A 22,227-nucleotide genomic window follows, 5' to 3' on the forward strand; every position below is an offset into this window, starting at 1 on the left:
TATTTTTTTATAATTGCCTAGTTTACTGGTTGCAAAACAAAAATGGTGGTGCATGGCTTTAACTTCACTTGGGTTAATGTTAAGTTTACTGCCCAGAAGCAGCATGTTAATACTGGAATGGATTTAATACGGAGTGTAAATTTTAAAACCAAGCTTATGGAACTGAACAATTTTGTGTCTAGTCTGGATTGATCATGCACAACAAGGTGGTATTTTACTTTGCCCCATCTACTAATTGGTATTACTGGAGTCATTACACAACAGTTGTCTTGAAGAACAAAAAGACATCCAAAGCAAATGCTTTTCTGCACGATTAGTCAACTGAAATTCAAACAGCACACGCTGGCAAACATATGGTGTTATCACGCTGACGTCTGACCAAGATGATCACAATTGCAAACATTGCCAGTGTCCATTCCTACATCAGCCCATCTGCTGCTGAACCCAATCACTCCCTTCATAACAGTTTCAAATATATATACCATTATTCTGTCTATGCTTTCAACACATGCCTTTCACAAACATAACTAAAATTCTGATGCCGATATCCTAACCACCAAGTCTTATCAGCTTCCTGGGTCCAGATCCAGCAGTATTTCAGTTATAACATACCAACATGGTCTGACCCTACTTGCCTCTAACCTATTCCTGCGATTTTACTTTAATATTTTTTGCCCCTTCCAGCCTCTTGTCCTAGACTATCCTAGGCTTTCATCACTTTACCAATTGCAGCTACATCTTTGGTCATCTGGAAACAAAATTTTGGAATCCATGCCCGCAGACCTTTCCAAATTATTTCTTTTCTGGTTGCTTGTCCCAAAATCTGTATATAACACTACCTAAAGTTCCTCACAGGAGAATTGCCTAATGAAATTTGATATTTTACAATATTAAAGACAATTGTTGTTTGCATTCTACAGTAACAGACTGGTTTCTAATGGCAACGCATTTAATAGATTGAAGCAGCAGTACGTCACCCAACCCTTGTATCTGCTCCATCATCCAAAAGGATCAAATCTGTTTGTGTCTGTACTAACCTCATATCCCTTGATTCTAAAAAACCTTGAATTTTCTAAGTTGCAGTGAGGTCATCTCTTATTCTTCTAACGCAGGTGACCACAGGCTTACAATCAGCTTAATCTTTCTTCATGGGACAAATCCAGGAATCAGTACGGTGAGTCTTTGCTAGGTTCCTCCTATTGCATTCCTCAGATAGGGAGGCCAGACCTGTGCACAATATTGCAGGCCACGTCATGATCGTAGGAGATGTCTTTGTTCATCTGGAAACCAAATTTGGGAATCCACCCAATTAGGCCTCTATAATTACAGCACAACGTTTGTACTCTTGTATTCAAACTGAACGACAGCACAGGTATAATGGACCAAATGGCCTTCTCCTGCTTCAGTTTGCTTTGCTCTAATGATCTTATCCTCCAGCAATAAAGGCCACACTTGCTTCTTGCACACATTGCACTTATGCTAACTTTCAGCAACACCCAGGTGACTCTTAACAATCTCTCACCATTTAAAAAGCATCCCAAGCACGAGGAACAAAAATTAATAACATACATTGAATCGGTTATACCTATTGACAAATAGCTAAAGATGCAAATCAAAAACCATGCTGTGCCGCAACAAGACTCAAAGATTAAGAAAGCACTGAACACAAAACTAGAATTCTAGCAGCTTGGGACCGCAGTAATCTGCCAATGCACCAATGCCAAATGTTGTGTCTGCCTCTTCAATACTTCATAGAAGGAGAATTGCAAGCAGCAGCGTAGTTTACTGCAAGTGCCAGCACAGCTACCAGGAAGTGTTACACAAAATTCCTACACTACTTGCCAAATTTCAAACGCTTTCTCTTGATCTAGCAATGAGCCAAGTCACGGTACATTCAGGGTCAGTTATTGCAACTTTGAAAACCAATCGACAGGTTGACCTCACTTGGTAAACCAATCAATATTAATGGAAGCGTTTTCTGTTCTTTCAGCATTTTTAAGTGAAAAGCAGAAAACTGACTTAAAGACAAAAGAACTGAAGTATTAATTTGCAAAATTTCTTTCAGCTAAAGCTTCAGACACAATTTCAATATGCCTTCATCTTTTGGCAATCAACTTAACAGAGAACATGGCCTCCAGTTACAAATTTTTAACTATATCTTACCATTCTGTGACAATTGTGACTAAGAAATACAGCAAAACTTCTTTAATCTGCCATTTTGGTGGTGTTGACGAGCAGATTTTCCAAACAATTTAATATTATTCTATCATATATTTAATTCACTTTCCCTTTAAAAGTTACGTTACAGAAAAAAAAAATATTTTTCTGGGAACCTAAAGTTTAAAGGGATCTTGATTAACAAGGCCAAAGTGAGCATGGGAAACAGAGACACAAGAGATTCTGCAGATGCTGGAAATCCACAACAACACAAACACAAAGTGTTGGAGGAACTCAGCCAATCAGGCATCATCAACGGAAATAAACAAACAGTCGATGTTTTATGCCGAGTCCCCAAATCGTTGACTATTTATTCATTTCAGCAGATGCTGGATGACCTGCTGATCTCCTCTAGCATTTTGTATGGGAAAGAGAAACAGTTCCGTTTCATCGAGGTGTAGCCAACAGAAGTTGAGTGCAAAAAACTGGGCCCCAGCACATGGTGGAGGAGGGAAAGAATTAGGCCCCAGCATTTCGTGGAGGAGAGCAAGAACTGCGGCTCAGCAAGTGTAGAAGGAGCTCTAACTCAGGGCCCTGGCAAGTGGACAGGGATTGTGAAAACCAGGCCCCAGTCAGTGACAGAGGGCACAGACCAGGGATTCATAAATACCTTCTAAAAAGTACCAGATCAGTGCAGCTGCACCAATCCATTTCCCTCATTCCCTTCATTTACCAGAGGCAGATGGTTAACCGTCAAGATTTCCAAATAGTCAGATACTGTACCAGATTATCGGGAGTTTTGCTCCAGCGATTAGTGCAGTTCAGATACCAGTCTGAATGGATGGACAAACAATTGGAATGCAAATGAAAAAAAATGTCACTTGTTACTGGGTATATTGTGCAGGATCAATTTACTCAATGGTTATTTTCCCCAGAGGTGGCACCTGTCACGCATCTTGTTTATCCTGCATGCTGACTAGTTTTATGAATTTAATTAGTTTGTTTTCAAAAGCCTGAAACAGCAGAATGATATTAATCTGCTGGGACACACCAACACAAAAGACTTAGGCACAGAGCTTCTCACTCAATGGCTGTTGACGAGTTCAAGTAGGGTCATGGTATGACAATAAATAAGTGGTTAAAATTATAAGCTATCACATTTTTCCCCTCAAAAACCGTATTATGCAAGGGATTTAATAAGCTATCACAGGAAATCCAGCTAATCAGAAGGTCACCAATAAGTTATTGCAGCAAGATATTAAAGCTCAGCTTGCAAAGTTACTGCAAATAAAACAGGAGCTTATGATGTGGATGAGTACAAAACACAGCTGAGCACACCAAGACATGCGTTTGTAACAATAGAGCATGATACATCCATTCCACAGTCACAGAAATTCAAACAGTTTGAATGCATTAGGACCACTTTAATAGAGCTGTCTAATTTCATACCTCAATACTCTCCCCATCAGCCACTGATGTATTTTATTTATTTTAGAAAACACCAGCACAATATCGCTTTCTAGTTGCTAACTTCAATAAAACATCACAAGTTTCAACAGTGCTGGAAAAATGTCCAACTTCCTCTTTCATTCTTGCGATAATTATGTTTTTTAACTATTCATAGCTTGTCAGAACTGTAAAAATTTCTACTCCAGTCGCATAAGTATCTGCCATTACAAATCTTCAATCACATTGCTAACTTTCCTCCATGTCTCTTTGCGGCCCAAGTTATGGAATATACAAACTCAAGATCAGCCTTCTCGCTTCCAGAGTAAAGATGTGAAATTCTGACAGAGCTCTTTGTAATAATGAATGGGTTTGATAGAAGAACACATGGGAAACGGTATGCATTTCTGAAGGAGATTGGACTAAGGAAATATTAAGAGGGGAATAAATACAAACAGATCAGAAGAGTGTTAAGAGTAATGCCTTTCAGAGTATGCCAACAGTGTGGAATTCACTAGCACGTGAAGCTGATACTGTTGACCACTTTAACAGTGCAGTCAATGCGTGCATGGAGATGCAGATGGAGGGATAAAGATGTGGGTAGGAGGAGATGAATACATTGGAAGGGACTTTGCGTTTAGTCAAATAACAGACATGCATAAACTTGCATGCTATCAGATACAAAGAACTTAGAACTATGTAATATTGTTTGTAATCACAAAGTGTTTACAATAAAAAGGACACAGATTTAGTAAAAAGAATAAATAGGAATATATGGGGTCAATCTAAAAATCATTCATTCAACTTCACAGTGATTTACACTTCAATATTTCATTGAATTCTGCAATGCACTACCTATAGCTTAGCATATGCAGCACTTCATCAATCACAGTGCCGGACAGATATATTCTCAATATCTTGATGCAAGTTTAATGGAAATTTAACTCCAATCATTGATTAGTGTAACATTTTGGGTGAAAAGTATCATTTCATTTATCTCAATTTACACAAGGCTATGAAGGTTAAGTACTACAGGCTTCCAAAGGTCTGATTTTACAATATAATAAATTCCAATATCTGTACAAAATAATTTTCGAAGCTCACCTATTGCACAAGCATGAATAATGAAAACGTGCAGAATGAAAACCTGAACCTTCCTCAGTGTAACAAAGCAGTGGTGTGTCAGAGTCGCAGAACTGTACAGGAGATGGCCATTCAGTCTTCACTTAACTAGACTGTGGCTCAAATCAGGCTGATTTGCGATTCTGATTTATATTCTCTTGATACAATTAACTAAAGACCGTTTGAATGTTTCAATTGGCCCAGCATGTACAATCCTTAGAGAAAAGGTCGAGATTCCCAATATCCTGCATCAGGACAGACTAGTCACATTATAGCAAGGTTGATTTGCAGATTCCATATCTTAACCTTCAATACAGTATGCCTTTAAGAAAATTGTGATTTAAAATGCTTTTAGCACAGGAAGACATGACAATAAAATAGTTTGTTTATGCCTATGCAGTGAAAAAATGAATTCCATTATAACACAATAAAATACTTCAAATACAGGGGGAAGGTAGGGGTGGGAGGGAAAGAAGAGAAAAATCACAACCAGAAGATATGCTTAGTAGTTGGGTACCTTTCCAGTAAATGCAGGGCATGTTTGAAAAAAAAATCTACCATTTTCAATCCAGCCTATTCTTCCCTCCACTGCTCACTCGCCCAAACCTACAAATTACTAGATTGAAAATTGAAAAGTTATAAACTCCGACTGGAAGTAAGATGGGTCTATCATCAACAGAACCATGTTAATAAAGTGGTAAATTCAAAGCAAAACGCTTTCTGCTCAAGGTATTTATAACATTACTCTCCGGCTTCATGGTAAAGTCTATTTATAGGACTGAAACCAAAGTTGCAAATCTATCAACTACTGTGATATATTTTTCAGTAAGGTGGATTCCACTTAAATGGGACACATCAGGGCCGGTACATTTTGGCCCAATTAAGCGGCTGCCCCAACTAGCTAAAGTTTCAAGGAAATCGTATAAAAGTATAAAAAAGACCAACTACCTTTCAACTGAGTAACAAATAATAACTTGGAACTACAGTACTATAAAACTGTATTAGTTCCTAATAATTAGAGGAATTCAACTAGCGTACGCTGTCATGTTCTTTTCATTGACCGTAAATGAACAAAGTCAGTGTAGACACCCAGTACAGATAATGAACTGTCTTCATACAATAGCTTTAACAATTGCATTTTCCAAATCTTCATTTTAATTGTAACAGTCAAGATGATTGTCGGTATCTTCAAATTCTTCATAGCTCCTAACGTGAAGTAACAAAATTGTTTCAGTTTCACTTTGGGCTGTTTCTGGCATCTCCAAGTCTGAATGCTTGAAACCTCAGTGAGCAAATCAGTTCCGAATTGTCTTACTCCTTTTTCACCAACTATCAGTGACAAAAATCACTGCTTTTTGAACAGAAACATACACAACCGACTCTATTTTAAAAAGCTGTTTGCTGTAAGCTCGGTGTAGCAGCTAATGGCCAGTGCACGTGGCTGACGCTAGTTACAAGCTGTTCAACAAGTCTCCTGTCTACAGTAAGTGGTAGAGTGTCCCAAATAAACAAAGGGATTCCCAGCTATTTTCTTGATTAGTTTTTGTTCTTTAAGAGTTGTCCCAAATAAGTGGCTGCCCCAAAAACCAATGGCCCAGTTAACCAGAATCCACTGTGAAACTTGCGGCTAATTTTCCAATCACTACAACTATCCAAACATATTCAGTTCTGGGCACAAGGCATAAGCAGATTTGAAACACTAGATTGTTTTGATGGTTCATTATTCTTAGGCTGAAAAGAATTTGGCAAAATCATGTTGTCAGTATCTTGTCCAGTTAAGCTTATTATACAGAAAAGAAACAGAGATAACCAAAATATTATCGAACCACAGTGCTCATTTTTAATCATGATAACCTCCATAGGTTGAAGAAAACTATGACAGAAACAAAATTCGAGGTGGTATTGTTAATATACGCTAATGGATGAATTAGGTGAAACTGAAAAAGGTTGAAGAAATGGTAGAGAAAAATAAAGGGAATTGAGAAGTTGGTCATTTTGCTAGAAAGTTATGCTGCTCAGGATAATCTGGATGTCCTTGTTTACGACAGTTAAAGTAAACATGGAAGAACAGCAAATAATTACAATTAAGTGCACTTTTTGCAAGAGGAACTGAAGTACAAGGGTAATTTCTTGCAACTTTTGTATATGGTTGATAGGCCTCAGTAACAAGATATAACTGCCTTGAAATAATAGGCTGCAATTATCATGAGACGCCTTCACTGGTGAGGCAACATGAGGTTAAAAGGAGCTCGGGGTCTTTCGGAACTTATCAGTGTGTTGCAAACATAATGGTCTCTTAGGCATCCGGCAGGGGCCAATGAAAAGAAGCAAGGTGTAAGCAGAGCGGCCACTGATAGAGTGGACAGTGGTAAGAGTGGCCAGGCTTTAGCTCACCAGGCTGAGGGAACTTAAGCCTGAGAAGTTAGAGGTATAAAATATGTAGCCAGGATGGTAGTTCCGGCAGTGAAATGCTCCTCCTGTGAGATGTGGGATTTCAGGGTACCTAATAGTCTCCCTGATGACGACATCTGCAGGAAGTGCACCCATCGTCAGCTACTGACAAGGTCAAGGAATGAACTGCAACTGGAGCTGGATATACTTAGGATCATCCGGAAAGCTGAAAACCTCTTAGATGAGACTGTTACCAAGGTGGTCACATCCAGAGGGCCGGCTTCAGATAGTAGATGGGTGTCAACCAGGAGAAGAAAGAGGAGTAAACAGTCCATGCAGGGTTTCTCTCAATAACAACTTCTACCCCTTTTGATACTGATGGGGGGGGGGTAATTACCTATCAGGACACAGCAGTAGCAGCCAGGGCAAGTGGCACTGAGGCTCAGCAGAAAAGGGTAAGGTCAGGTAGAGTGATAGTGATAGGAGACTCAATAGTTAGGACAAAGAAGAGATTCTGTAGCCATGGAAGAAATGTCAGGATGGTATGTCACCTCCCAGCACGAGGGTCCAGGATGTCTTAGAATGACTGCAAAAGATTCTCAAGAGGGAAGATGACCAGCCAGAGGCAATGGTGCACACTGACACCAATGACATTGGTAGAAAGGGGGAAAAGAGGTCCTGCGCAGTGAGTACGGGAAGTTAGGGAAAAAGCTGAAGAGAAGGACCTCCGAGGTAGTAATCTCTGCATTACTCCCAGAACCATTGCCAGTCAGGGCAAGAATAGGACGATACTACAGATAAATGTGTGGCTGAGGGAATGGTGCAGGGGGTAGGGTTTCAGATTTCTGAATCATTGGGATCTCTCCTGGGGAAGGTGTGACAAATACAAAAGGAAGGGCAATTGGTGGGGGCAGATTTGCTAGAGTAGTTGGGGAGCGTTTAAACTAGTTTGGACGGGGGATGGGATCCACAGTGATAGGGCTGAGGAAGGGGCAGGTATAAGAAATCAATGCGTTGTGTAACGAGACCATAAGGAAGGACAGGGAGATGACAGGGCAAAATTGCAGTCAACAGGATGAGTTGAAGTGCAACATTGAAAATGGTGCTGATTGAAGCTGTTATATTTGAACACACACAGTATACAGATTAAACATAGAAATATAGATGTCAGGTAGATAATCTTGTAGTGCAGTTAGAGATGGGCAGATATTAGGCATCAATAGGAAGTGGCTGAAAGAAGATCATAGTTGGGAGTTTAATTCCAAGAATCCACATTGTATCAAAAGGACAAGCAGGTAGACGGGGAGGGTGGGGGGTGGGGTAGTTAAAAAATAAAATCAAATCCTTAAAAAGAGATGACATAGGAATGGAAGATGTAGAGTCCTTTTGGGTAGAGTTAAGAATCTGCAAGGGTAAAAAGACCCTGATGGAAGTTAGATACAGGCCTCCAAACAGTAGCCAGGACATGAGATATAAGTTACAATGGGAGATAGAAAAGGCATGTCAAAATGGCAATGTTACGATGGCCATGGGGGATTTCAATATGCAGGATTGGGAAAATCATTCAGGTTGGTGCTGGAAACCAAGAGAGGGAATTTGTAGAATTCAGTTTTTACTGAAGCGTGTGGCCAAGTCCACCAGGAGAAAGACAATCCAGGATTGGGTGTTGTGTAATGAACCAGATTTGATTAAGGACCTTAAAGTGAAGGGGCCCTTTGGAGGCAGTGGTCATTCACCCTGCAATTTGAGAGGGAGAAAATAAAGTCAGATGTATCAGTATTACAGTGGAGTAAAAGGAATTACAGAGACATGAAAGAGGGGCTGGCTAAAGTTGACCAGAAGGGGACTCTAGCAGGGAGCAGGGATGACGGCAGAACAACTATGGCTAGAGTTTCTGGGAGCAAATCAGAATGTGCAGGATAGAAGCATCCCAAAGATGAAAAAGTACTCTAAAGGGAGGATGAGGCAATCGTGGCTGCCGAAGTCAAAGACAGCAGAAAATATAGCAAAAATTAGTGGGAAGATGGAGAACTTTTAACAACCAACAGAAGGCAACTCAAAAGGCCATAAGGAGAGAAAAAGATGAAATATGAAGGTAAATTAGTGAATAATATAAAAGCTATCAGAAGTTTATATATAGTACGAATCAAAAGTGGATAACTGATAGCTAGAAAATGACGTTGGAGAGGTAGTAATGGGGGATAAAGAAATGGCAGACGAGCTTAATAAGTATTTTGCGATAGACTTCATTGTTAAAGACATGAGCAGTATGCCAGAAATTCAAGTGTCAAGAGGCAGAAGTGCGTGTATTTGGTATTATTAAGGAGAAGATGCTTGGGAAGCTAAAAAGCTTGAAGGTAGATTGAGTCACCTGGCCAGATAGACTACACACTCCAGGTTCTAAAAGATGTACCTGAAGAGATTGTAGAGGCATTAGTAATGATCTTTCAAGATTCAATAGATTCAGGCATTGTTCTGAAGGACTGGAAAATTGCAAATGTCACTCCACACTCCACTCTTTAAGAAGTGAGGGAGGCATAAGAAAGGAAATTATAAGCCAAATAGTCTGATTTCAGTAGTTGTCAAGAAGCATTATCAAGGATGAGGTTCCAGAGTACTTGGAGATACATGATAAAGTAGGCTCAAGTCAGCAAGGTTTCCTCCAGGGGTCCTATTCTGCTTGGCTGCCAGTGTCTAGTGGTGTTCTGCAGGGGTCTCAGAGATAGATGGAGAGGCGGGAATGTTGAGGAAACAGGCAGGCTGCAAAAGGACTTGTTGGGCGATTGGGCCAAGGGGTAACAGATGGAATATAGCAAAGGGAAGTGTATGGTCATCAACTTGGTAGAAGGAATAAAGGCATGACTATTCTAAAAGGGGAGAAAACTCAAAAGTCAGAGGTGGAAAGGGACTCTGGAATCCTTGTGCATGATTCCCTAAAAGTTAATTTGCAGGTTGAGCTAGTGGTAAGGAAGGCAAGTTCAATATTAGCATTCATTTCGAGAGGACTAGAATGCAAGAGCAAGGATGTGGTGCTGAGGCTTTATACGGCACTGGAGAGGTTTTCATCGATACACCATGGAAAGCATCCTGTCGAGGTGCATCACACTGGTATGGTATCTGCGCTACCTGTGACAAGAAATTGCAAAGTTGTGGACTCGGCTCAGCACATGACAGAAACCTGCCACCCATCCATGGAGTCTATCTACACTTCTCTCTGCATCAGTAAAGCAATCAGCGTGATCAAAGACCCCACCCACCACCTCTCATCAGGGAATAAAGTATATACCACCAGGTTTAAGAGCTTCTATCATACCGTTATAAGACTATCGAATAGTTCATTGGTACGATAAGATTGATTCTTGATTTCACAATCTACCTTATGATCCTGCATCTTATTGTCTACCTGCACTGCCCTCTCTCTGTAGCTGTTACACTTTATTGCTTTACATTGTATTACCTCAGTGCACTGTGTCATGAATTGATATGTACATGAACAGTATGCAAGACTAACTTTTCTCTGCAAGTTAGTACATGCGGCAATAATAAAACAATTCCAATTCTATTTACATTTGATCTCCTAAAGTGCAACACTCCACATTTGGTGAGTTTCCACCTGCCATTTCTCCGTCCATATCTTGGTAAATACTGATGTACAGTACTCATTTTACACGTCACTCACATCCTCTGCCTCCAAGCACGTATTTTCTTCTTTATCAAGTGGTCCTCTTGCTTTTGATGCATGTATAGAATGCCTTGGGATTCTCTTTAATGCTACTTACTGAAGACTTTTCATGGTACCTCCAGGCTTTCCTACTTCCCTTCTCAAGTTCTTTTCTGGCTGCTTTAAAATCCCCAAGTGCTTTATTTGATCTTAGCTTCAAAACCTTACATATGCTTCCTTTTTCTTCTTAACGATTCACCATCCCCTTAACATCCAAGTTTCCCTGACCTTCCCATCCTTGCCCTCCCTTTTTACTAGAATACACCTGTTTGATACTATGTTCAGTTGGGTCTTTAAACATCCTCCACATTAGGTGTGACTTGGGGAAAAAAAAAATTAGCTGTCCCAATTAACTCCCTAGTTCCTGCCTAATATTCTCATGATTTTCCTTGCTCTAATTTATTACTCTTCCACAAGGTCTATACGTATTATCTATAGCTAACTTCAAATATGCAAGGAGTTGTGAGCACAGTTCCCCAACTGTTCTCTCACTGAAATGTCAGTCCCCTATCCAGGCACCTTGCCCAACTCCAGGACCCGTACAGCCCCCTCCTCTTGTTGGAGTAACTACAAACGTTTTACATATTGATGTAAGATGATGGGATTTGCCCAGTGAGCAATTATAGAAGCTTGATGAATACCAAAATTTAGAAAAATAAGGGGCAATTTCACTGAAACACATCCAGTTCTGGGAATTTTGGATAGGTAGATGGTAGGAAACCAATTTGCTGTCTGGAGAGTCTAGAATAAGTAGGCATACCAGAACATCAAGAGAGAAAGATGCATTTTGGACTGAGATGAGAAGTGTCTTCACTTAGAATTGTGAATGTTTGCAATGTTCTACCCAGAAGTCCATGTTGCTCAATAACTGAAATCACTGAAAGTGGAGACTGATAGTATTACGATCTCAAGTGAAAATTATAAGACTATTTCAAGTCCCATGTAGAGGATCACCCATGATCTTGAATGCTGGAACATACTCTTGGGCAGTGTTGTTCCTTTCTTTAGGGAAGAAAATTACACATATTCTTATGTAGCAGGCCTTTTCACAAATTATGAGCCTTCTGAAACTGATTATCAAAACATGTGGCAAGTGTAGAATCTAAACAGACCTTCAAAAGAGCTGGACATGTGCCTCAAAGGGGGAAAATGCCAAATATAGCTCAAAATATCTTCTTCAGCCCCCTTTGATTCATCCTCAAAAGAGGATAACTACATTCCCTTAATAAATCCATGCTGAATGTCCTGATTTATGTATCATTTTAAATTATTTTTGAATTATTTTCCCACAAACTTTTTCCTCTAATGTCACAAGATCTAGTCTGGAGTCGGTCTATGCATTCATTGTGAGAAGGCATGGTCAGCCAACATGGGTATGTCTAATCTGCACTTACCATTCTGACAACTCCCCTTCTAATCCTTGTCAACTTGCCAATGTAGCTTCCCCTCCATAGACTTGCCCAGAAGGAGCTCAGGGCATCTTCAGTGACAGCATCTGGAAATTAAAGAACTGTGCAGGATGCAGCTGAAGACCCAAGGATTTGACTAACCCTTGTTCCTAAGCCCTCTGACACTAGGACTGGCACCTGAGGATAGGGATGATATCTTGAAACTTTAATCAGTTCCAAGCTGATCTTCTGGGATCTAAATTGAGATCCAGGTCTATATCAGCTGCAGACTGGTGTACTGCGCTGGCAGGGACAGGACTATGAAATTTTATTGTTGGCCATCAACCTGTACTCTATTATTATGATGATGATGATGGTACTATTGGCCACAGGCTCCAAGAATGGAAAGGAGCACCAGAAATTTGACAAATAAAGATTGAACATTAGTACACAGTTATGTAGATTCAGCATACAGTAATTTTTTTAAAAATTGTGCGAGTTGTAAGTGTGGCCCTCCCAAGAAAAATCCGAGATCTACTGCCTTAGGCCTGGACTGTCTGACCAGCTGAATGAAGATTTCTGGAGAGAGTACAAAATTATTTGTAGGTTATAGACATCAGTTTATTTCCCATCCTGAGACAGGATGGTAAAGAGCCATCATTTTCCACTGCTGCAGTACTTCTGGTGAAGGGGGTCTCAATGCCGCTGGATAGATAATCCCAGGATTCCGAGGGGAACTTGCAAGTGGTCACGTTCCTGTGTGCTCAAGGCCCACGCTCTTCTTAGTGATTCAGAATGCATGCCTGAAAAGTACTGTTAGAGTACGCTTGGGAAATAACTGCAAGAACTGATATACGTTTTATAGACAGTACGTGCTGCAGCCAGTGTCAGTGGCAGACTGTATGGTAGTGAGTGGGGTACCAATCCAAAGGGCTGTCTTGCCCTTTGTGGAATTGAGATCCTGGAGCATGATTGAAGCTGAGAAAGCATCCTGTCCATTCTTTTGAAGTTCAAAGCACCTTTGCCAACAGCATAATCCATTACCATAGATTAGTTCAATCAGAATCTACTATTTCATAATTCCATGCTCTACTGTAATGTATTTATTCAGTGCTCATCTTAGCAATTAAACTTGACAACCTATTTCTCACTTAAAACATGAATACAGTCATGCCAGTCAATAAGACTGCCTATTACAGTATCTCTGTACTACCTTACCTGCTGTTTAGCCAGTTGCTGAACCTGTCAATAACACGTCATCAATTCACCAACTTCAAAGTTTAGCTGCAAACAACAAAGTTTAGCTAATCAACCTCTGCACATCAAAAAAAAAGTATACACCACAATGCCCATGCTACTGCTAACCTGCTCTAGAATATTTAGTCCAAGCTTACCAGGCATGACCTACCATTTACAAACCTATGTTCATTCTCTCTGATCAGCTGAAATTTTTCAAGTTCTTCAGTCACTTTAATGTTTACCTTAGCATCTGGCAATTTCACAACATTAGATCTGGCCATTTCCTCTCGTTTTTCGTGAGAAGCAAGCAAGATGAATAATTCTCCAATCTAAAAAACTGGGCATGATTCAAAAGAAAATAAAATGTACTGGAAATACTCAACAAACTTTGCTGGGGAGAAATACAAATCAGGAGAATTCAAGATGGTTAAAGTTCAGCAATTTGTAACATTCTTATTGTAAACTGCTGGGACAGACAACCTAAATACAAGTTGGTGAGCAACTAATGTTGCAACAGGTGAACTTGACACATGATGTTTTTTGAACTCCCAAAAACTAATACAAAAAATTTGTTTATCCTTCCCACTGTTATCTCAACCCCAACAGGGCCATTGTTTCTGTCAATACTGCTGATTAATTTATTAGTGCAACTCAATACTCCCAGCTCCAAAATATACAATTCCAAGATTTACTTTCTTAAACCTCATGGGCCATTCTCAAAGTGTCAAAATGATTAACATATCTGCAAAAAAATATGCATGCTTCAACATGGACTTCATAGGACACACAAACTAACTTTACATATCCCATGAATCAAGTGCTAGATACCTGGGAAGAAAATCTCACTTAGCTTTGCAAGATTTATGGACAACACAGCACACATCACTTGCTTATTTATTTTTCAGAATCCAGCCCCTAGAGTCTATATCCGCCAAGCATTCAATGCAAATCAGAAACCTGCTACTATTATCCAAAATTTATTTTCAAGAAAACAACATTCCTGACAGTTAATTTAGAATTTCAATGCAGAGTTATTGCTGCCATGAACTTGAATTAAGCAGAATTGCAATTAACAATGCGATAGGAGACACCAAATAGATTCAGCACTGTGCAGGTCCATATGCGTAACCTAGTTATGAGATTTTTAAAAAGTGTACAGAATGCAATAGTACCTGTTGAAACTAAAGTTGTCAAATAAAGTGAAAAGTGAGAGTATTACTGGAGAATTATTCAGCAAAATGTTGGCTTTAAAATGCTTAAATATTGTACCAAACAAGAAGAAAATATATTTTCAATGAAAAAGGAAACATTTGACTAAAATAGTAACATTAAAATAACAGTACTGAAAGGCAAATGTTTACAGGTACCAAATCGTACAAGAGCCAATGGAAGAGAAATAAATATGATTGTAATTTACTCAGATTGATCATCTCTCTTTAGCAGTGTAAGAAAACTATCAGTGGATCTTAGTCAAATAAGGGACAGTATTTTGCCAACAAAAAAATCATGTACTGAGGCAAAAGGTAACAGATTTCTTGGCACACGAAGGAAAAGGTTTCTAAAAGTCAATCAAAAGTCTCACAACAGATATTTTTAATATTTACTTCTGGTTGGAAATAGGAGGGCAGAGATGTGAGGTGGCAATAATTACGATAAACTATAAATGGTTCTAAATGATTCTAACTCTTTTCCTCAACTCTATTTCAATGGCTCTTATGGATAAAATGTTAGGAAACGTCTCAAAATTAAACAGCAAGACATTTCTGAGCATTATATTTGCACATAACAGAACTAACCATATGAGAAGATGTGGTCAGTATAAACCAAACATTTCACTGTGTGCTGTAATATTAGAATTGAAATGTGAAATGAGGTCCGAAAAGTCATGTGAAGTGGTAACACAAGAAAAATAGTATCATATATGGAACGATCTACACAAATATCAATACTAACACTGACTTAAAACTAGCTCACTAAAAAAAACAAAACTGGTACATATTGTTTACATGGTAAGGTCCAGGCTAAAGAAGAACTTTTATTTACATTATACACTTCAAAACCTCTTGCATATATGAAAACGAGGGAATTACTTTGATGTGACTAGTTTGTCTTGATGAAATTGGTCAAAGAGAAACATTAGTAAGACACCAGGACACTAATTTACCAAATTATTTTCAAGATACTGATCAAAAAAGGCAGACTTTAAAATGAGCCCAAACACTACAAGGTGAGGTCTAGAAGAGAATAGGAAATCTAACAGATTAGGTCCTATTTACAGAAAATTGAGCAAATTAGTTCATTGCCACTGTCAAAGCTAATCCTCTCCTCCGAGAGTTTAGCCTCCCTACACTATGTTACCACTCATAATTACATGAAGCACACAATGGGAATTTCCAAATCATTAAATAATGCAGGATTTTACTCTTGACAGCCCCACACACATAGATGATGAATTGCCATAACCCTTAAAATTACACACAAGCGTGAAAGCAAACTTTAGTAGAAATATGAAGACCTAGGACGCCTCTAATTTTGGTCTCAACGAATGCAATCTGATATTAACGCATGTAACACACAGAACACTTATATGTGCACACAAATTTCTTCTTGCGTCCCAAAATTATATCAACGTTCAGGTGTTAAGCTGAATTACTGAAATCTTAACACACTGGGCACATTTTCACGTCCCGGCCATTCGACGCCTCCTTGAACGGATAAGCAGCTGGCGGCGCGACACCAGTGACTCAGTGGAGCGCTGCTGTACAATGGAGCCGTGACTCATCCGGTCAGAGCAAGCACATCCTCCTCCCTCCCTCCCTTGCCTTCTCTCCCCTCCCCCCTCCTCCCCCCCCCTCAAAATCACCTCCCCCTCCCTTTTAAACGACCGCACATCAAGCGGGCCCCAGTGGCTTCCCCTCCCTCCTTCCGTCCATTTCCCGTTTGTCTCCCTGGCTGGCTCCCCGTTGCTTTTGCCAGTCCAGCCCGAATTGCACGCACGTGTTTCCACGTCGCTACTTTCCGAACACAATGTAACGGCGCGAGGATGGAACCCGGCGCTGACAGGACGGCGCGAGGTTGGAACCCGGCGCTGACAGGACGGCGCGAGGATGGAACCCGTTGCTGACAGGACGGCGCGAGGATGGAACCCGTTGCTGACAGGACGCCGCGAGGATGGAACCCGGCGCTGACAGGACGTCTCGGCGATCCCACAGCGAACGCGCAGACAGCAAGCTGCGCCATTGGCCTTTCGCTACATCGGAACAGCCCGGAGGAGGCAGCAAAAAAAAAGGGCTGTCAGCTTTCACAGGTTGCGGGCAATAGAAGTTACATTTCACTTATCCGGAGTGGCCCACTCCCACATTAACTCCAATCCCTAAAAATATAAACAGCACTCAAATCACGACAGGAAAAAAAAAAGAAACACCCCACATTGGGATCTCGTTTTTGCTGGTTGTTGGAAGCTGAACTTACCAGAGGAAAGGCCGGCTCTAAAGGAAGTATTTATGAAGAATGATTATTTGCGAAGTTTAGTACGGAGTCGACCTCAGCGCTCCGACTAACGTGATACATTTCATTTGCATATTTCTTTTTTGTTTTCTGATTGGACACTGGCTGCTTTCGGGGTCAGTGCCGACACGGCTGCTTTATTAGAATTAGTTGTTGTATTTGCTCGGGGGGGTTGGCACCGCGGGTGTCCCCGCAGCTCTGAGTGGCAAAATTTCGGGAGGGAATTCGGGGAAAAGCCCGGCGCAACCTTTCCCAGCGATCATGGCCGTCCCGCGGCGAGACCAATCCGGGGCGACTTTACTCGGAGAGCGGCGGGGGAAGAGCCGAGCCGCGACTCCCGGAGTCGCTGATAGGCCGAGGAGGGGCGGGGAAGGAGAGGCGGGGCGGGAGGTGAGAGGAGAAACACGAAAGCGGCTGCTCGCGCCTCGGGCTCGGGCTCGGGCTCGCGCTCGCGGATGACAGGCAGCGAGACGCTCCGGAGCTCGCTGCACGTCAATCAACCCCGGCTAGAGGTCAGCAACGAGACTCGCGGCTGCCAAGGAGGGCTGAGTGCTTTACAAATGGCCCGGATAAATATTAGCCTTTCGGAGATAAGGAGGACTGAGTCAAGGTATCAAGCAAGTTCATTTCCACGGAACAATTAGAAGACTTCAGAGTCAATTCTGAAATAAAAGCTGCCTTCTTGGACATACAACTGGTCCTTTTCTCTAAAACCTTTTAAACCCGCGTTCTTTTAAAAGAATAATTAACTCAAGCCCCGGTGATTTTTTTTGTGTGTGTACGCAGTTTTAACTTGCTTTGAGGCATTTGCCAAGGAAACATTGAAAATACAAAACACTGCGAGCGTTCTTTAGGAGTACTAACACAGTATATGATTTCAGATCAGAGCCACGAATACTGATATTGCTCCGAGATCACAAATAGAGGTGATTGGAATCAGAAAGAGCTCCTTGTGAAGAAGGGAAAAATGAACTGGGTTATAACTCCGAATCGATGGTAAGAGCAGCCCTGACAGATGTAAAAGTGAAGACTGGCGGGTAATAGGATCAGGCTTGTTTGTGACGCTGCCCTTCGGCTGAGTCGTTTCAACTTGAACCTCCGTCATTAAAATCATTCACAGTTGAATTACATTCAATATGGAAGTGCAGATGTGAAGAATGGTCACTGGGGTGAGGTTGAATTGAACTGGTTGCATCTGTAGAATGGCAGACCAACATGATTCACTACCTGGAGAAGCTGAAAGGGAAGAAAACTGATTTTCTATTCCCACATTGCACAGTTAACTCAAAATCTATAGGTGAAGAAGAAAGTCCTTGTATATGAAACAAAAATTAATGTCTATAATTTAAACATAAATTATTACAGGGTTATGATTGGGTTTTTGGGCCCCTATTCTAATGCCCAAGACTAAAAGCTTCATCCCGTTCTATAGCTCCAAGGCTAACTAACTAACTAATACAAACCCAACTAATTCTTGTAAAAATCGACCTGATTCATTATTGGCCTTTAGGAAAGGAAATTTCTCTTTACTCTGTTTAGGCACATGGTCAACTCCAGACCCACAGTTAACACAGAAGTGTTAACTTCCATGTTAACACCCGTCCTCTCCCCCCACCCCCCACCTACTACAGGAATGCTTCCACCTCTGTCCATCCAGCTCATGGTTGCTTCCTATTATCAGTTCCCCAGTGCTCCCAAGTGCAGCGTCACCCTAAGCACATTTCACATCCAGCGATGATTTTTAAAAAAAATTCTGAAATACTGTACCAACTCAGCTGAATCTGATCCAAGTCTACGGACTCACAGTTTTTCCAAAGCCAACCACCCTCTACACTGACACACACGGCTAGTTCCTGCCAGACTTGGGGATTTACCATATGAGGACAGATTGAGTAGACTAGCCCTGGATTCTCCAGAGTTCAGAAAAATGAGAGAGAATTTCAGCAAAGCTCACAGAATTCTAATAGGCTCTAAACTTAAGGCTGGATGCATGCAGAGACTTTTCCCTGGCTGAGGAATCCGGAACCTGGAGCTTCTGAGAAAGCTGTAGGTCACAGAGCACTGAGGAAAGGAGACATTTAGAGAATAGTAAATCTTTAATTTCTGGTGCTCGGTTATTGAGTTATTTCAAAATAGAGATTGATAAATTTCTGCATGTTAAAGGAATCAAGCCATATGAGGATACTGTGGGGAAATTTCACTTATGTTGAAGATCAGCCTTGACTTTGATGAAACAGAGCAGGCTTGGATGACTGGCTGCCTGCCCTACTTCTGCCTCTGTGAATGTTCTTGTGTCGGGTAGTCAGACTAAAGCAAACAATTCACTCGTATCAAAGTGCAATATACCAGGCTGCTCTGCCTTCTTCAGGACAAGTGGAAACGTTGCCATGCATGCTGGTTTTGCCTGTGGCACCCATATTGTGAATGTATAAACAAAATGCAACAGTCAAGTTGAGCAGACGATTTCCCTTTCAATCAAGTTTGGTGAACATACCGATGTGAGCGATTGAGACTGACTTTGTGTTCATAAGTTATATGTAACATCCTTCACTCTGCATTTTGCTGTATAAATTGCCCTGTCTTCAACTAGGAGAAATTACTCCAGTTTGATTCCTCTGAAACTTAAATGGATTGTATATTGAATGCATTTGAGTTTGTTTGCTGAACAAATCAAATGGCTATCCCAGGTAAAAAATCATTGGCTGAGAGTTAGCAATAGGCACCCTGAAATATGAATAAGTTAGAGGTTGGTTAGCAAAACTGAGACAACAAATTAATTCAGTTCAGTGTTGAATTGGTCTCTTGTGTCATATACAACAAAATTAAAATTTAAGCTGCTTGATTGATTCATTTTGAAACTTTTACTCCAGTCTCTTGATTTAAAAAAAACAAATTAGAACAAATGATATCAAAAAGCCAAGTGGGATTTTTGATTTGTTATTAGAGAAGTTTTTTTAAAAATTCTAGATGCCCTTAAGATAGAATTGAAAGATACTAATCATCTAAAAAGTTATGTAGAAATGCTGGTGCAGGTCCAGCAAAATAAATATGGAAGTGTGAGGAATGCTAAAGGATACCTCTAGGGATTATGATCCCGTAACCGAGACAAAACTACAAGGAAGGTGTAATGTAAATAGGTTTATGATGTGATTTTTGTGCTCACCAATTCAAATTTGCCCCAACAAGCCATAGCTTTGAAAGAACCAATGTGTTAAATTTTATAATATGCTGGTACTCTTGGAAAAAAAATCAGTAACACACAATTCCCTGAAGCAGTATAAATACATCAAGAGATTGTCTACTTTTTAACTAAAGGTCACTGTGGAATGGTCAAAATCTCTAATGTAACCCAGAACTATTACTACAAAATACCAGAATGAGAAGTATTGTATTAATAAATGTCCTTAGCTAATGCTTTAAGTTCCATCCCAATACAATAATTTACTCTATGTAATCAAGAGGGGAGCCTGGATAAGTTTTGCAAATTGTAACATCAATTTTGAGTGCTCAAGTCTATAAACGTGAAAAATAAAAAGGAGCATTCTCTGCAGGCAATCAACTTTGTTCCAGACTTCTTTAACATCAGGGCAAATCATTGACTTTAATTCCATTTTCCTACACCATTTTCAATGATTCAAATAGAGTCTTTAAATGAGCTACCTCAACCTGTTGAAGTAGAGAATTCTAAAAAATCATAAACTTCAGGATGAAAAAAACATCTCCATATCTAAGTCCTTTTGACAAACTAAAGTTTAAGTTCAGTTTATCGTCATTCAACCGTTAACATGTACTGTATAGCTGCCAAACAAACCAGTGTTCCTCTGGACCAAGGTGAATAGCAGAGTACAAATAACTCACAAACACAAGATATTACCACAAGATACAGGAGCAGAATTAGGCCATTTACCCTATCAAGTTTGCTCCACCATTTCGTCATGGCTGATCCAATTTTCCTCTCAGCCCCAGTCTCCTGCCTTCACCTTGTATCCCTTCATTCACCAACCAGTCAAGAACCTATCAACCTCTGCCTTAAATATACATAAAGACTTGGCCTCCACAGCTGCCTGTGGCGAAGAGTCCACAGGCTCACCACTCTTTGGCTAAAGAAATTCCTCCTCATCTCCTTTCTAAAAGGACACCCCTCTATTCTGATGCTATGTCCTCCAGTCTTGGACTCAACCACCGTGGGAAACATCCTCTCCACATCCACTCTATCAAGGCCTTTCACCATTCCATAGGCTTCAATGAGGTCAACCTTCATTATTCTGAATTTTAGTGAATACAGGCCCAGAGACATCAAAAGCTCTCCGATTTCAGCACATCCATTATCTTGGTTTTGACTTCCTTTGTCAGCCACAGTTGTCTCATCTTTATTTGTGTCAATTCTGGTATTGCTACAAATAAATTAACAAATAATGAGGTGCATTTACAAGACAAGTTAAAAAGTAAACAGCATGAGGGTGCTGAAGCTTCATACATAATGAGACCAGGGTGTGGCAGGGAGTTCAGTAGCTTTACAGTCTGAGAAAAGAAACTATTTCCCATCATAGTTCTTGGCCTATTGCTACAGTACCTCCTGCCTGATGGTACAGGGTTAAAGACATTATTGGCTGGATGGGAGAGATCCTTGACAATGCTAAGGGGCCCGAGTACACAGTTTTCGGGATAAATATCTCTGATGTGTGGAAGAGAGACCCTGATGATCCTCTCAGCAGTTCTTGCAATCCTTTGTAGGGACTCAGAACATAAAAATTTACAGCACAGTACAGGCCCTTTGGCCACAATGTGGTGCCGACTATGTAACCTACTCTAGAGACTGCCTAGAATTACCCTAGCACATAGCCCTCTATTTTTCCAAGCTCCATTAACCTATCCAAGAGGCCCTTAAAAGACCCTATTGTATCCACTTCCACCACCGCCGCTGGCAGTGCATTCCATGCACTCACCACTCTCTGTGTGAAAAACTTACCCCTAATATCCCCTTGGTACCTATTTCCAAGCACCTTAAAACCATGCCCTCTTGTGTTAGCCATTTCAGCCCTGGGAAAAAGCCTCTGGCTATCCACATGATCAATGCCCTCATCATCTGATACACCTCTATCAGGTCACCTCTCATCCTCCGTCACTCCAAGGAGAAAAGGCCAAGTACACTCAACCTATTCTCATAAGGTATGCCCTCCAATCCAGGCAACATCCTCCACTCTCTCTATAGTATCCACATCCTTCCTGTAGTGAGGGGACCAGAACTGAACACAA

The 22,227-nt window shown here is 40.6% G+C and overlaps 1 protein-coding gene across 6 annotated transcripts in view; it reads right to left on the bottom strand.

Annotated features, from left to right (window-relative positions):
• The window catches only part of chd9 (chromodomain helicase DNA binding protein 9), a 279,147-nt gene extending 258,631 nt beyond the window's left edge, over positions 1–20,516 (bottom strand). For 5 of the 6 annotated variants that reach the window (XM_063066872.1, XM_063066866.1, XM_063066868.1 and 2 more), the window contains exon 1: positions 16,936–20,516. The gene's annotated coding sequence lies outside the window, so the exon portion shown is untranslated. Of the gene's footprint in view, positions 1–13,443; positions 13,510–16,935 lie in introns of all 6 variants that reach the window. The other variant, XM_063066865.1, reaches the window with a different exon arrangement.
• Between the last annotated feature and the right edge of the window lie 1,711 nt (positions 20,517–22,227).

The sequence above is a fragment of the Mobula hypostoma genome, chromosome 14, assembly GCF_963921235.1.
Source record: "Mobula hypostoma chromosome 14, sMobHyp1.1, whole genome shotgun sequence".
Taxonomy (NCBI): Eukaryota; Metazoa; Chordata; class Chondrichthyes; order Myliobatiformes; family Myliobatidae; genus Mobula; species Mobula hypostoma.